This window comes from Diabrotica undecimpunctata, chromosome 4 (assembly GCF_040954645.1).
Source record: "Diabrotica undecimpunctata isolate CICGRU chromosome 4, icDiaUnde3, whole genome shotgun sequence".
NCBI lineage: Eukaryota > Metazoa > Arthropoda > Insecta > Coleoptera > Chrysomelidae > Diabrotica > Diabrotica undecimpunctata.
The window spans coordinates 118389380-118404851 of NC_092806.1; the positions used below are offsets into that span (position 1 = coordinate 118389380).

The 15472-nt window shown below is 35.1% G+C and overlaps 1 long non-coding RNA gene across 1 annotated transcript in view; it reads left to right on the forward strand.

Annotated features, from left to right (window-relative positions):
* The first annotated feature begins 249 nt into the window (after positions 1 to 249).
* Positions 250 to 15472, forward strand: part of LOC140438368 (uncharacterized) — a 59873-nt gene continuing 44650 nt past the window's right edge. The window contains exons 1-2 of the long non-coding RNA XR_011950513.1: positions 250 to 372; positions 584 to 775. This is a non-coding gene — a long non-coding RNA (uncharacterized lncRNA). The remainder of the gene's footprint in view (positions 373 to 583; positions 776 to 15472) is intronic.

A 15472-nucleotide genomic window follows, 5' to 3' on the forward strand; every position in this document is an offset into this window, starting at 1 on the left:
TTACCATGAAGAGAGTTTAGAAATATCACAAGGTAGTAGTTCTTAAGCAACAGATCATGATGATGAGGATTTTGATTGTAATCTGTTCTATGATACCGAAGATGATAATAATAATGACAGACAATTACGCAACAAAAATAAACTGTCTAAGCCTCACTATTATGGTGTAGCAAAAGAAATACTTGAACCTATAACTTAGGAAGGTGCAATAAATTGTGAGGACTCTAGCAAGTGGCAACAAGCAATAAAGGAAGAAATAGATGCCCTTAATTTTAACACCTGGGACTTGGTAAAATTGCCCCATGGTGCAGAAGTGATAAACAATAAATGGGTTTATCGTGTTAAGACTCACTCAGCCAACTGGTTTTCAAAGTAAGAATGTTAATCTTAAATAGGAATGTAATGTAACTTTTCGGCTTGCCGACGATTTTTCTCTTCTAGAAAAGTGGCATCTTCTCTTTTAACTCATACATGTTGAGTTGTAAACATTTTTCAGGCGAAAACCATCTGGCCTCGCTATGAAATATCAACCTAACAATGCACCCGTTTCTTTGCAATATGCATTTAAGATTCTTGGTTTTAGGGGTCTCATTATTATATAATTTGCTACAGTTACAACCATCGTTAGCAAAATGTTTAGACCAGGTCTCGTATATTTGAAAACCGGAACTTCTTTGTTCATATCATGCAATGGGTCCAGAAACATTGCGAAGATTTTTATTTCACAAGTGCTTGCACACTTTGGAATCTTCTAGACATTGTACGAGCACTACCGGTACGTATTACAATTAAATTCTTTCACTTTATGTTTGCTTCATTAATAAAACGTTTAAAATATCGAATAAAGCGAGTGCTGTTAGTGTGAGTTCTATATGTGATGCGTAAAAGTAGCTCTTCAACTGTCGAGATACCATTACAAAATTGAACTCAGGCAATTAAATTAGCGTCTTTATTGCTATAATTTGTAACCTTGTCTGGCTAAATTTAAAACAATTTGTCACTTAACTTTTCAAGAAGCTGATGCGGTATAGTTTGTTTCACGAAAAATGGTTGCGTGCTTAATGGTTACCTGAGCTGATCCTATTCTGTATACAAGAGTCTCTCAATAAACTACCGAAGTACACAGGGTCGCACTTCAGAAAGTTTGTTATTTAATATATTTCATTGGTATAGTTTATTTCACGAAAAATGGTTGAGTGCTTAATGGCTACCTGAGTTGATCCTATTGTGTATACAAGAGTCTCTCAATAAACTACCGAAGTACACAGGGTCGCACTTCAGAAAGTTTGTTATTTAATATATTTCATTGGTATAGTTTATTTCAAGAAAAATGGTTGAGTGCTTAATGGCTACCTGAGTTGATCCTATTGTGTATACAAGAGTCTCTCAATAAACTACCGAAGTACACAAGGTTGCACTTCAGAAAGTTTGTTATTTAATATATTTCATTGGTATAGTTTATTTCACGAAAAATGGTTGAGTGCTTAATGGTTACCTGAGCTGATCCTATTGTGTATACACGAGTCTCTCAATAAACTACCGAAGTACACAGGGTCGCACTTCAGAAAGTTTGTTATTTAATATATTTCATTGGTATAGTTTATTTCACGAAAAATGGTTGAGTGCTTAATGGCTACCTGAGTTGATCCTATTGTGTATACAAGAGTCTCTCAATAAACTACCGAAGTACACAGGGTCGCACTTCAGAAAGTTTGTTATTTAATATATTTCATTGGTATAGTTTATTTCACGAAAAATGGTTGAGTGCTTAATGATTGCAATAAAACCCGACCGCAAGTACTCCAGCTTAGTCAACATTAGTTGAGCAGGTAAGTATTCAGGTAAAATTGAAGCTACTGTGGAGTGTCGTTATCTTGTTTGTATAATAAATTCCTGGTAATATAAAAACGATTAAAAAATCGTATAAAATTATAAAAACGATTAAAATACATTTTATTTCATAAAGTTGTAAACATTTTAACAGTTAGTTTCACTATCAATGGTTGATCTTTTAAAGACCACAATAAATTTGTTGATCATTAAGTATTTCCTGGAATAATTATACAGGTTCCCTCTATTCTGTATAATTTGTAAAAGTATATAAAACCGATGAGAAATTTTTAAATATACATTTTGTTTCATTAAGTTGAAAGTGTTACAAGTGTTACCAGTGTTATACCTATAAAACAGCATTATGTGGCGTCCGTGGAAAAACGTTGATGGTGCTTCTTCCAGTGTTCCAGCAAAGAAAAAGCATTTATCTGTTGACGCTAGAGAAATCGTAAAAACAATATATAGTTCTTTACTTACAAGAGGACTTACTGCTAATACTGCTGCCAGTGAAATATCTGATTTAACGAAAATACCACAGTGAAAAGAATTACATCAAATCCCATTAAGTCAAGAAGGAAGCGTAAGGATGCCGGTTCTACCAATTGTATTGACGAAAGTGATAAGGACTTAATAAGACGAAAAATTTACACAATGTACGAAGAGTAACGGATACCTACATTAGATGCTTTAAAACAACAACTTACTAATGATGATACACAAATAAACTGTAGCCGCATTAGTCTTTGGAGGATTTTGTCTAAAATGGGCTTCAGATATCGTACAATTGACAAAAGGCAAGTGCTTATGGATTCCCATCGTTTACAAAAGTGGCGTACTGAATATACAACTTCCAAAGGAAAGTACCGTACAGAAGATCGACCAATAATTTATCTGGACGAGACATGGTTTGACACCCATGAAACACCATCCAAAGGATGGTCCGATTCTTCCAACAGGTGACAAACAAAAGCTCCATCAAACAAAAGGAAAAGAATAACAATTTTACATGCAGGATCAGAAAATGGTTAGGTCCCAAATGCCTTTCTGCAAAGAACATTAAAGACTCCTGCGTGGACTACCATGAGGATACAACGGCAGAGCTTTTTGAGTAATGGTTTAAGAATTGTCTTATACCTAACCTTCCTCAAAATAGTGTGATAGTAATGGACAATGCAAGTTACCACAGTCGTCAATTATATAAGTCTCCAAGTGCAAATAACACGAAAACTGAAATTCAAAACTACCTGTTAGAAAACGATATATATTTTGAAGAAAGTTATTTAAAAAGTGAACTGTTAGAAGTGTTAAAATCATTTTCCATTAAAAAAGTATATGTTTGTGACGCATTGGCCGAGGACATGGGACATACAGTGTTACGGCTTCCGCCCTACTATTGTTTATTTAATCCCATAGAGCATATGTGGCACCAACTAAAGTCAAATGTTAGGTCACAAAATGTTTCTCCGACTTTAAGTGGTAGTGTAGTCGAATTAATAAGGAACTGTGTTGATGATATCTCCCCAGAAAGTTGGAAAAATTCAGTACGCCATGTAATGAACGTAGAAAATTCATATGTTACTTTGAATCACATAATTAAACCAATTGTTATTAATCTTGAAGAGGATAGCGACAGCGAAACAGAATTAGGTATTTAGGAATTTATAAATATCTTTTGGTTATTTTGGGTATTTTTTTTGTAAATATTAACTTGTATATATTTTTCTATATTTTTTTTCAATTTATCTATTTTTTGTACATTATGGATTCGTTTGTATGTATATACTTTAAATAGAACTATTATTACTGTACATTTTTAACGATATCCGATTAGGAAGAGCAAAAACTTTTAAACACGCCAGTTTTTTGCTGACAGTTCTAAGCCTGTAAAAAGTGTAAAGAAAAGTACCTTTCTGAATTTAGATCGATATACTACAATTATTCACGTAGAAAAAAAAACTACTTTCTTCATGTTAAAAATTGTTCAATTATCAAGTACCTATATTCACTTGAACCACCTGAAAATACCATATGAAATAATTTAATAAATTTTTATAATCGTGTATTACACAGCTACCAATGAAATATATTAAATAACAAACTTTCTGAAGTGCGACCCTGTGTACTTCGGTAGTTTATTGAGAGACTCTTGTATACACAATAGGATCAACTCAGGTAACCATTAAGTACTCAACCATTTTTCGTGAAACAAACTATACGTCTTACTACAGTACTGACTGTACTGTAGTTGTCGTGTGCAAGAAACGGCATACTATCTCCTCGAATCTATTTCTTTTCGTTGTTTGCCCTATAGGTACAAACAAGTTTTCAGACCAGTACTCTCGAACATTTGGATATCGATATATAAAATAGGATCGCTACAAATAATTGTCTTATTTCCTGTGCTGTTGTTGCGAATTTCGTCGAAATGTTTATTTGACTAGCATACAGGTTAGTTTCATTTTCTATGTGATGTTACAAGTCTTCAGTAAAAAAAAATTCAAAACAATTAAATGGTGTTTAAAGCTCAGTAAAAGTACTAGGAAAGTCATTGTTTTTTTAATTGTATTTGCTTTTTTTAAAGTTGTATATGCTTCTTTTCCCATCGAATATCTTTACATACAAGGCTTTTTATATCTATTTCACTTGAAGATCCAAGAAAGAAATTGTTTGGTACAATTTCTTCCAAATGATGACGTTTACTAATTTTTGTACTTGGTCCAGATATTGACCGTTTACTGTTTTCTGTACTTGGTCCAGGTACCGACTCTACCTACCAGGAAGTTTAACTTTCAATTTCTGCACTCAAATTTACGCTATCAATATTTGTTTCTATTGCTGGTTCACTCATAGCCTGACGGACATTGATAGCTTCTTTATTTTCCAAATGTAACATCTTAGTGGTAGTGGAAGAATAAATAAAATCGAAAACCACCTCACTGAGTTCATCATCTAAGAAACATCCTTTATCATCAGTTTCCAATTCATCGTCTTCCACCAAGTCTAATAATCTAATTTATAACATCTCGTAGAGATTTAATTGACCTTACCGGTACATGCCTAAAAATAAACATTATTATTATGGGCAAATTTAAATTTGCCATCTTGCGAATGTTAAAAGTTTAAGACACGCTGATGTACAGGAAGAAATAGGGAAACCTTTGTAATACTTACGGCAGCAATAAAATAAAATATGCCGGCAAACGAAAGTATCCCAGGCACCGCAAGGAACAGCATACTAAAGTTTTGAATCTCATGAATCACATCGAAAGTTCTGTAAGTCATAATCATAATTAATTATCATTATAATGTATATAATATGTATATGTATATAGGGGAAGGGTCGGCAAGTTGACATAGCCGGGCAAGACGACACATTGCCCCACCACGAAAACTAGTCCATTATTCGTTCAGTCCACATGCTCGTTACAATCTACTCCTTCACAGTAATCGTTTGATAGTCTTTGGGTGTGACTGCTCCGTATGTTTAAAAAAAATATTCACGAGTTGTGTCATTGTTGCGTGTTGGTCCAATGTAAGTACCATATGTTCCGTTATATATTTATGCCATCGTAGCATTTCTTGTCATGATTTATTTTAGAGATAAAAAGGATGTTCCTAAGCTTTACCTTAGGATATTGCAACTGCTCTTAGTTTATATTTTAAACGACCGTGTTTTCATGTTATGATCACACGCGCTAGCGGGCAAGTTGAGATATGGCTGTGTCATCTTGCCCTCTAAAGGACGGATCTATGAAATATTTCTGGGGGAGGGTAAAAAACTCTGGGCATAACTTTTACCCAAAACTCCTTTAAAATAAAATTCTCAACTAATATTTTGGGTACTTACTATTAATATAGAAGTAAAAACATGGGTACCTATATATTTTTTTAGTATATTTTTAAGCTCTTACCTATAGTATTTTTATCTAGTTTTTTGTATTCATTTAAATTATGGTGGGACCTGTCTGGGGAAGGTAATTATCCCTATTGCTCCCCCTGTCCCCCATAGATCCGCCCTTGGCCTTCATGACCTAAAATTTGCAACTGCTGTTTTTATTTACAGATGGTTTCCAATTATAAAAGAAAAACCAATAGAGGGGCATGGAATGAGAAGAACATGGAGCGAGCGTTGCAGGCTGTAGCGGAAAAGCGCATGGGTTGGTTAAAGGCTAGCAGGTATTACCAAGTGCTCCAGGCAACACTTCATCGCCGAGCCATGAATCGAAATAAAATAGCGGTTGGTACAAGAAAGCATCTCGCCAGACATGAAACAACCTTAAATCGAGAACTAGAAGAGGCTCTAGTGGAGTATATGCTAGCACTGGAAGCCAGATTTTTTGGCTTAACGACCGTAGATGTCCGCATTTTGGCATATGAATTTGCAGTAAGAATAAAGTTAAATCATCAATTCAATAACACGAAAAACAGTGCAGACAGAGGTAAAGATTAATGGGAGTAATCAAGAGGTAAAGAGAGCCAGAGGCAACATCAATGGCACGCGCTGAAAGTTTTAACAAACCACAAGTAAAGACCTTTTTTAAAAATCTAACGTAATAAATAATGAAGAAATCGACAAAGGTGTGGTTTTTAACATGGACGAGTCAGGGTTGACAACTGTACAAGTTACTTCTAAAATGTTTGCGCTAAAAGGAAAGAAACAAGTGGGTGCCATCACCAGCGGGGAAACGGGAGTACATTCAACTGTAGTAGCGTGCATGAGTTCAGGGGGAACTTAGATTCCACCCGCTATAATTTTTCCTCGGAAGAAATTCAATCCAACATTACAACGGAGCGCCCTTGGGACTTTAAGTTTGTACAATGAATCAGGTTACATGAACAGGGAACTATTTTTAAAATGGATGGAACACTTTATTAAACATGTTCGACCGAACAACAAACACAAAGCCCTACTAATTTTAGACAAGCATGTCAGCCATAAAAATTTAGAAGCATTGGAACTTGCAAAAAATAATTCAGTGGTGCTATTTTGCTTACTTTCACATTGCACACATCGTCTCCAACCTCGCGATGTGTGCTTTTTCGGGCCACTAAGTAAGTACTACGATGCAGCAGCAACTCAATGGTTGAAAGAAAATTCAAGTCGTTTCATCACTCTTTACCAGGTCGCGTCGCTTTTTTCTTCCGCCTACAATAAAACCGCAATACCAACGATAGCTTTAAGCGGATTTAAAGCAACAGGGATCTCACCTTTCAACCCGGATATATTTCCAGAACACATGTATTTGCCCAGCACAGTAACTGACGTACCACTTTAGGCCGATAATGCAAACACTGAATCCCTTAATCCGGGTGCATGTTTCACTGCAGCAGAACATTTGAATGAAGAAGACCCGCAGTCATCTACAACGGTAAATAGAAAGCCACATGAACATGTAGAGTCTTCAGCTAATAACGTCACAAACGTTTTGTTGCAAATTTCACCTCTTCCTCAGGGAAATACAAGAAAGTCCAGAAAACCAAAGGCCAATAGTTACCAAGATGTTTCTACCACGAGTCCATACCTCCAGAGTCTTCGCGAACAACAAAATATTAAGAAAGCGAGAGAGGTAAGAGGGAATAAGCAAAACTCAGTAAAGAAAAATGTGTTTGATGTTACCTTAGAATGTGGAGATAAAGACACTTAAAAAGATTGTCGAGATAAGAGAACCGGAAAATTAAGAAAAATTGAACGAATTGCGGCAGTTAAAATCTGTGAAAAAAAATCAGACTGTGAAGAGCCCTTTAATGAGGACAACGACGATGATTGCGCATGCCTCTATTGCAATGAGTTATATAGCCTATCCAAATCTCAAGAAGGCTGGTTACGTTGCCAAAAGTGTCAAATGTGGGCTCATGCAGAGTGTGCAGGACTAATGGCGGCTAAAAACTTTATTTGTGAATTATGTTTTGATAATTGATCACTTTATTTATAAATCCACGTATATGTCGTCTTGCCCTCTAGGGTAGGGCAAGATGACATTTTGACTCTTTTTTGTTTTACATTTACAGTTTTAAAATGGAGTTCTATTTTTGTTTTTCACTTGATATATATTAAAAAAGAATGTTCTGTTTGTATTATGGCGCTTTTTAATTCGTGATACCTTTTACATTTTTCAAAATAAATCGATTTTTCCTTCGAGTATGTCGACTTGCCCACCCTTCTCCTATATATATATATATATATATATATATATATATATATATATATATATATATATATATATATATATATATATATATATATATACGTTCCAAAATTCTGATTTCTCTTTTTCATATGACTTATGCAATCTACAAGATTATTTATAACAATTCTATTGCATCGTTTTATGCTTCTACTTAATATTTAACGACCATTTTAAGAGGATCAACCTTATACACATTTAAATATAAATCGAACCACAGCTGATAGCTGTTGGTGGATATATTTAAAAAGATGGCAAAATGATTATATTTTGTGGAATAACTTTTGTTTTTTAGCAAAGACTCGATTTTACGAGGGACTAGGTGTAGCAGCCGATATACAGTACGTTAAGTTTTAAATTAGATATACACACTAGAAATGGCAACACTGTGCCCCGTCGACTTTCCACGAACCTCCGTTGCCACGTCGCTAATATTTTGTCATTATACAGTCGTTGTTTAAAGCACTAAGAGCATAGATTTTAAATTTATTTTTGTAAACAACATGTCTGTTTATACGCCCACGGAAAAGGTTCAAATAATAAAATGGTTTTGTGGTGGTAATTCTGGATAACAGTGTGTAGATTTATTTTCTGTGTTTTTTGAGGGGAGACTAATTCCTTGCGTAGGATCAGTTGATAATATTGTTAAAACTTTTGAGAGTTGTTATTGCCTCAAAAATTGCAGAAAATATCACACTCAAGAAGTGTCACCAGAAAAGTTGAGGAAAGAGAATACCGGCATATACAAATTTGTGCAACAATCGAGGTAGATTTAACACGTTCAAGTAAAAGCGTTGCTAGAGAGTTAAATGTTAGTAATGTTACCTTAACGAAAGTATGGAAAAGCACGGTTGCAAGAATTTTAAATATTCTAAAACGCAGCAGCTTTATCCAGACGACTTTCGAAGAATGGAGTTTTGTGAAACTCTAATAACGAAGACTAATGATAAACCCAATTTTTTATTTACTTGTGAATCTTCTGTTTCGTTAGTAGGGGGACACAATCATTTTGTTACGAGGTATTGGGCGTGGGTAAACCAACACAGAAGTGTTGTTTACCGAACTCAACGTCCTCAAAAAGTTAACGTGGAACAGGCGATATTAAGTGGCCTGCGTGATCTCCAGATCTTACACCCACGGACTTTTTTTTGGGACATTTAATATACATCATCTATGATCATCCTAAGTCTAAAGCCCAAAATTTGGATGAATTAAAAAACCGAATAAGAGAAGTCTCTAATTCTGTTATAGCAGATACTATTACATCTCTCCGCAGAAGTTTTTATGTCAGATTGGGATAGTGTTCAGCCGTAGAAGGTCAAATATTTGAATCATTTTTGTAGGTCATAAAGAATTATTTCTTAGGAATTAATTAATTAATTCAAAACTAAACTTACTGTATATGAGCCGTTCTTTAATATGGAGTAAGTGTAAATAATATAAAGTGATATGGATATGGAAGATGCTATGATTATTTACCGTGTATCTCGTAAAAAACGCAAAATAAGGAAAAGGCTGGTAAATCACCCTCACAAATTATATTGGTAATTTCTCACCATCGTCGGAGTTTGAGTACCAGCAGCAGCCAGACTGCCTAGTGCGCGGTGGCACTGGGATAAGATATTACGTTACCATGGGAGGTGGCGCAATTATACCAAGGGATTAGGGACCATCTGAGTTAGTTTGGTCTAATCGTGTCCTCAACTAAACGTACCTCAGGTAAAATCGGCGCAATCGTCCCATACCCGCTGAAAGATTCTAACACCAAATAAAAAGGGGAAGTTAAAAAATTAAAAGGGTAAAATTTTAGTTTAAGTTTAGTTCTATGTATTTGAATTTTATTTTTAAATTTTTAACACACATTTTTACTTGTAAACTTTGTTCTAGTCGTCTTTGTGGCTCGATGTCTATAAGGCCTAGAGCAAGTAAATATATAATACAATACCTTCTTCTTCTTAACATGCCATACACCAAAGTGCGTAGGCGACTATCTCATTACCAGAATTCTGTTCTTGGCGGCGTGACACAGCTCGCCTGTATTGTGTATTCCTGTCCATTCTTTAATATTCCTTAACCAGGATAATTGTTTGCGGCCGGCTCCCCTCCTACCTTCGATCTTCCCTTGTAGGATTAACTGTGGTATTTCATATTTTGCTCCTCTCAATATGTGCCCAAGGTAACCAATCTTGCGTTTTTTAATTAATTCAAAGAGTTCTCTTTCCACGCCGGCTCTCTTAAGGACGTCATCGTTTCGAACTCTATCCACCCAATGTATGCGCATCATTCTTCTCAATGACCACATTTCAAATGATTCAAGTTTGTTGATAGATGTTTTTTTCAAAGTCCACGTTTCCATGCCATAAAGCAAGATGGACCATATGTAGCACTTGACCATTCTGTAGCGTATTTCGAAATTTAGGTTTTGATTACATAGGAGCGGTCTGAATTTCACAAAAGCTTGTCTTGCCATTTGTATTCGGGTTTTTATCTCTTGTTGTGGATCCGATTGGTCATTGATTGTGGTGCCAAGGTATTTAAAAGTTTTCACGCGTTTTATGCGATCGTCACCTATGCATATTATCTGGTTTTCTGGAGGGTTTCTGCTAATGACCATATATTTCGTTTTCAAAATGTTGATATTAAGGCCATATTTTTTACCTATGCTATTCACCCTATCAAGTAATAACTGCTGATCTTCCAAATTATCAGTTATAATCACTGTGTCGTCCGCATAGCGTAGGTTGCTAATTGGTATGCCGTTCACCTTAATGCCTAATTCCGTGTCTCCTAATGCTTCCGCAAATATATTTTCAACATATAAATTAAAAAGCATCAGAGAGAGTATGCAGCCTTGTCGGACACCTTTCCGGATTTCAAATTCTTCCGTATATTGGTCTTGCTCAATCCTCACCTTTGCCATTTGGTTGCAGTATAGATTCTGAATAATTCTGATCTCCTTCTGGTCAATGTTGGCCCTATGTAGTAGTTCCATCATGATATCATGTTTAACATTGTCAAATGCCTTCTCGTAGTCGATGAAGGTGAGGTAGACATCTTTTCGTTGATCTAAACAGTTTTGTATTAAGGTGTTCAAACATAAAATTGCCTCTCTTGTTCCTAGTCCTCCCTTAAAACCAAATTGTGTTGACCCGCTTAGTTCTTCTAGTATCTTGTACATTCTTGAGTGTAATATCCTAAGGAAGAGTTTCAGCAAGTGACTCATTAAACTGATTAAGCGGTGTTCATTGCATTATGTGGCATTAGCTGTTTTTGGGATCATCACAAAGGATGACTGCAGCCATTCTCGCGGAATGTAACCAGTATCATAAATTCTATTGAACAGCTTTACCAAGATTTCGATATTCTCCTCGTCTAGTAGTTTTATTGCTTCTATATTAATTTCATCTGGACCTGTTGCTTTATGCATCTTTGTGGTTCTACCTGCATATTCTATTTCACTTCGCATTATTGATGGCCCTGATAAGTTTTCGGAAGGAAGTTTGCGCGTTGGTTGTGTTGGTCTTTCCTCATTAAAAAGTCTTTCTGCGTATTCTTTCCACGCCATTGCTATCTACTCTTCTGACTCTATGTATTCGTTTCTGTCGTTGCGTATTCTTGTTCTGTGGTGGCTTTTGTGTATATTCGATATTTCTTTGATCTTCTTATGTAGTCCAAAACTATCTCCTTTTTCCTGCAATTGTTCTATTTCATTGCACCGTTCCACCATCCAACGTTCTTTTGCTTTCTTAATTTTCTGGCGAATTTCTTTGTGTATCTGTTTGTATTTGTCTTGATTTCGTTGTTGTTTATGTTGCCTTCGCTTTTCCATTAGATCCATAATTTCGTCTGTCATCCATTCGTTATGCTTTCTCTTTCTGATCTGTGTTTTAACTTCCCTGTTTACTGCCAGAATCGTTTCTTTAATATGATTGACCATCTCTTCGATATCATCATTTTGTTCTATTTTTCGCATTCTTTCATTAATTTGATTTGCATAACTCTTCTTCAGATTTTCGTCTCTCATCAGTTCTCTTGTATTTATAGGCGTGCTGGTGTTTGTATTTGTTCTCTTAATTTTTGCTAGTTTTAACCTTACATCTGCTATTAGCGGATTATGATCGGATGCAATATCAGCACCTGGATATGCTGCGATTCTTTTGATAGCGTTACGAAATCTTCTGTTTATTAAAACGTAGTCAATTTGGTTTCTAATTATTCGATGTGGACGGTCTCCTAGTGATTTCCAAGTATATAACTTACGAGGTGGGAGCTGAAACCATGTGTTCATGACGACAAAACTATTCTCGATGACGACAAGGCCGTACTCTCCAATTATGTCTTCATATCTTCCTTTACCCACCTTGGCGTTAAAGTCGCCCATTATTATGTTTATGTCCTCTTTCTTTGTTAGTCTTATTGCTTTTTCCAGATCTTTATAGAACTTAGTTATTTCTTCTTCTGACTTATCTGCTGTTGGTGCATATGCTTGTGTCACATTTATGTTTACTGGTTTGCCTGTCATTTTGATCAACATGACTCGTTCGAAAATTGGAACAAAATCTGTCACCGATTTACTGATCTTCCTGTCAAGAGCAATAGCCACTCCATGTCGGTGATGATAAACTGTCCAAATCCAGTCCATCGGACTTCACTGACTCCCATTATATTTATTTTTAGCCGATTCATTTCCTTTATAAGGTTGTGTAGTTTTCCTGGTTCGTAAAGACTATTAACATTCCATGTTGAACTTCGTTGGATATCATCTATTTGGCACCGGGAGATTCTTCGCACCCTCTGACCATCTAAGGCCTGCCCGGGACTGAGGGCCATTGTTTTGTTTTGTTCTGCCATAATGAGAAGAGTTATCCTGGGGAAAAGGTAGTGTTGTGGTATCCCGTTACTTTAAACACCGCAGTACCACAGTCATTCAAACTGTCCTAGTCATGCCTGTGGAATTCCAATAACAAGCCGGTCCAAGATAATTTCTTTTGTGCCTTGCATTGGTACTGGTGATCGCTGCTGCCCTTCACCAGGGTTGAGGACTAGGAGGGATAAATATGGAGGGTGTAAGATAAAGGTTATGCGACATGAGATTTCACGGTGTGGGATGGTGGAATATCATGAGCTAGCGTGGGCAGGGTCGCTAATCCCTGAAGTAGGTCTGTTTCCACCGGGATTGTGAAAAGTACCCACCCGCTACCCTAATAATATAATACCGTACACTCAAAATCACTAATATTTACCCTAATCTAAAAGTAGTAAAAGTTTTAACCCTGTATCTGGTCCTGTAGCTTTTTGGCTACATCAACTCTGAACGATAACTTCAGCAGCATAGTGCTTTACATACCCTATCTAGAAAGGTTGCCTTTAAACCACAACGTCTTTTATTAGTGTTAAAGCTGGTAGCTATTACAAGGTCTGAGGAATTTTATTTCAATATGGTCGAAAGTAAATAGCTGTTTGCGTACATGCTGCTTGAAATCAAAAAGTATTGCATCATAGAAGTAAGTGAAAACCTTCTTTGTACAATATTTTGGCTTTATATTGAATATAAAGGTTTATCACTTTAGTTTTTTAAATATTTACAGTGATAAAAGACCTATATAATGGTAAAAGCTGCATTCAAAAAACTATGTATGTAAAAAGCAACCTTGCCAGTTTATAACAAGTTTTTTTTATTGCAGATTTTACAAAGAAAACTATTTTTTACTATAGATTTTAAGCGAATCTAGGCTGCATGTTTTTACGAAAAAAAAACGCTTGCAATAACTTCTATAGATCCAAATATTTCAGATATTTCCCATTTATCTAATTTGGAAGAAAATCATTTGCAACACGAAAATATGTTTGAAAACTCTGATAATGAAACAGCTCCAAACAATATGGTTATACAATAAATAGATGAAGATAGAGAAGCTGATGAGGAAAAAGCAAACGAAGAATAGGAAGTTGTACTAAGAAAAAGAGCAAAAAGCGATCCTACCTATTTTAATTTGACAGAAAATGATAATAAAACTGCTTCCAGTTCTGATCCAGATCGATTTTTCAGGGGAGATGTAGCTACGCCTTTGGAGTACTTTACCAAGTTGTTTTTACTTGACGTTATTAAAAATATCGTGTAACAGTCCAATTTGTACAGTACACAGGCAAGAGGAAAATCCATCAACACTTTGCCCCGTGAAGTAGCAGATTTTTTATCCATTTGATTATTGATGATAGTAATAAATTTATCAGCAGTAGAAGACTATTTGGCGACATTCTCTAGAATATCCCAAATTGCGGATATTGTGCCACTAAAACAATTTCAACTTCTCAGAAGATTTATACACTGCAATTACAACAGCCAAGTTACAGATGAAACCGTAGATCGGTATTTCAAAATCAGATTACTTTTAGATGCAGTCAGATTTAATTGTTAGAAACATTAATTTGAAAATCAGTATTCCATAGACAAAATTGTGATTGCATATAAAGGTACTCGTTCAGGGAATCTTAGGCAATATATTCCAAATAAGCCCCATAGTTGGGTATACAAAATGTTTGTTCAAGCTGGCGTGTCTGGCTATATTGCCGATTTTATTGCATACCAAGGAGCTTTTATATTTTCTGAGTTGTACAATACTCTAAACGCGCTTACTAAAGAAGAAACTTCTTTTGGTGTAGGTGCTAGCGTTGTTATAAGTTTGAGTTTAAGACAACTGGTTTTCCGGACTAGTGCTTTTTATTTGTCTAAAGGAAAAATATGGGATATTAAATTTTGGAACAATTAGGCAAAACAGAATCAAGGAATGTATAATGGAAAGCGACAAGGTAATGTCAAAACGTGACAGAGGATCATTATCACTTATCATTATCATAACTAAAAAAAGAAAAGTAAATGTACCTTGTCCCTCTCTAATTACCCAATATAACAAGCACGTGAGAGGTGCAACGGGATTTAATTAAGCATCAGTTTTAAGTAACCCAATTCAGTTTAAAAATTTAAAATCCTTTTAACAACATTAAACGATTATTGCTAAACGCGACTGCAAATTTCACTAGGTCAGCGCGTATTCCAGTTACACCGATATTTTCAATGTCATAAACAAACAATCGCGTTTAGCAATAAGAGTTTATTGTTATTAAAAGGATTTAAATTTTTTAAACTGAATTAGGCAACTTATGTAAGATCTGATGCTTAATTAAATCCCGTTACATCCCTATCCCTTAGAAGAAAAATTTTCTAAGTCATTTTCATTTTCAATTAATTACATAAACTGTTTTTACTCTTCCCTTCCGAAAGAAGAAAATTTTTCGTGTGATCATCAACTGATTCCTGTACTATTTATATATATATATATATATATATATATATATATATATATATATATATATATCTATATATATATATATATATATATATATATATATATATATATATATGTATATATATATATATATATATATATATATAT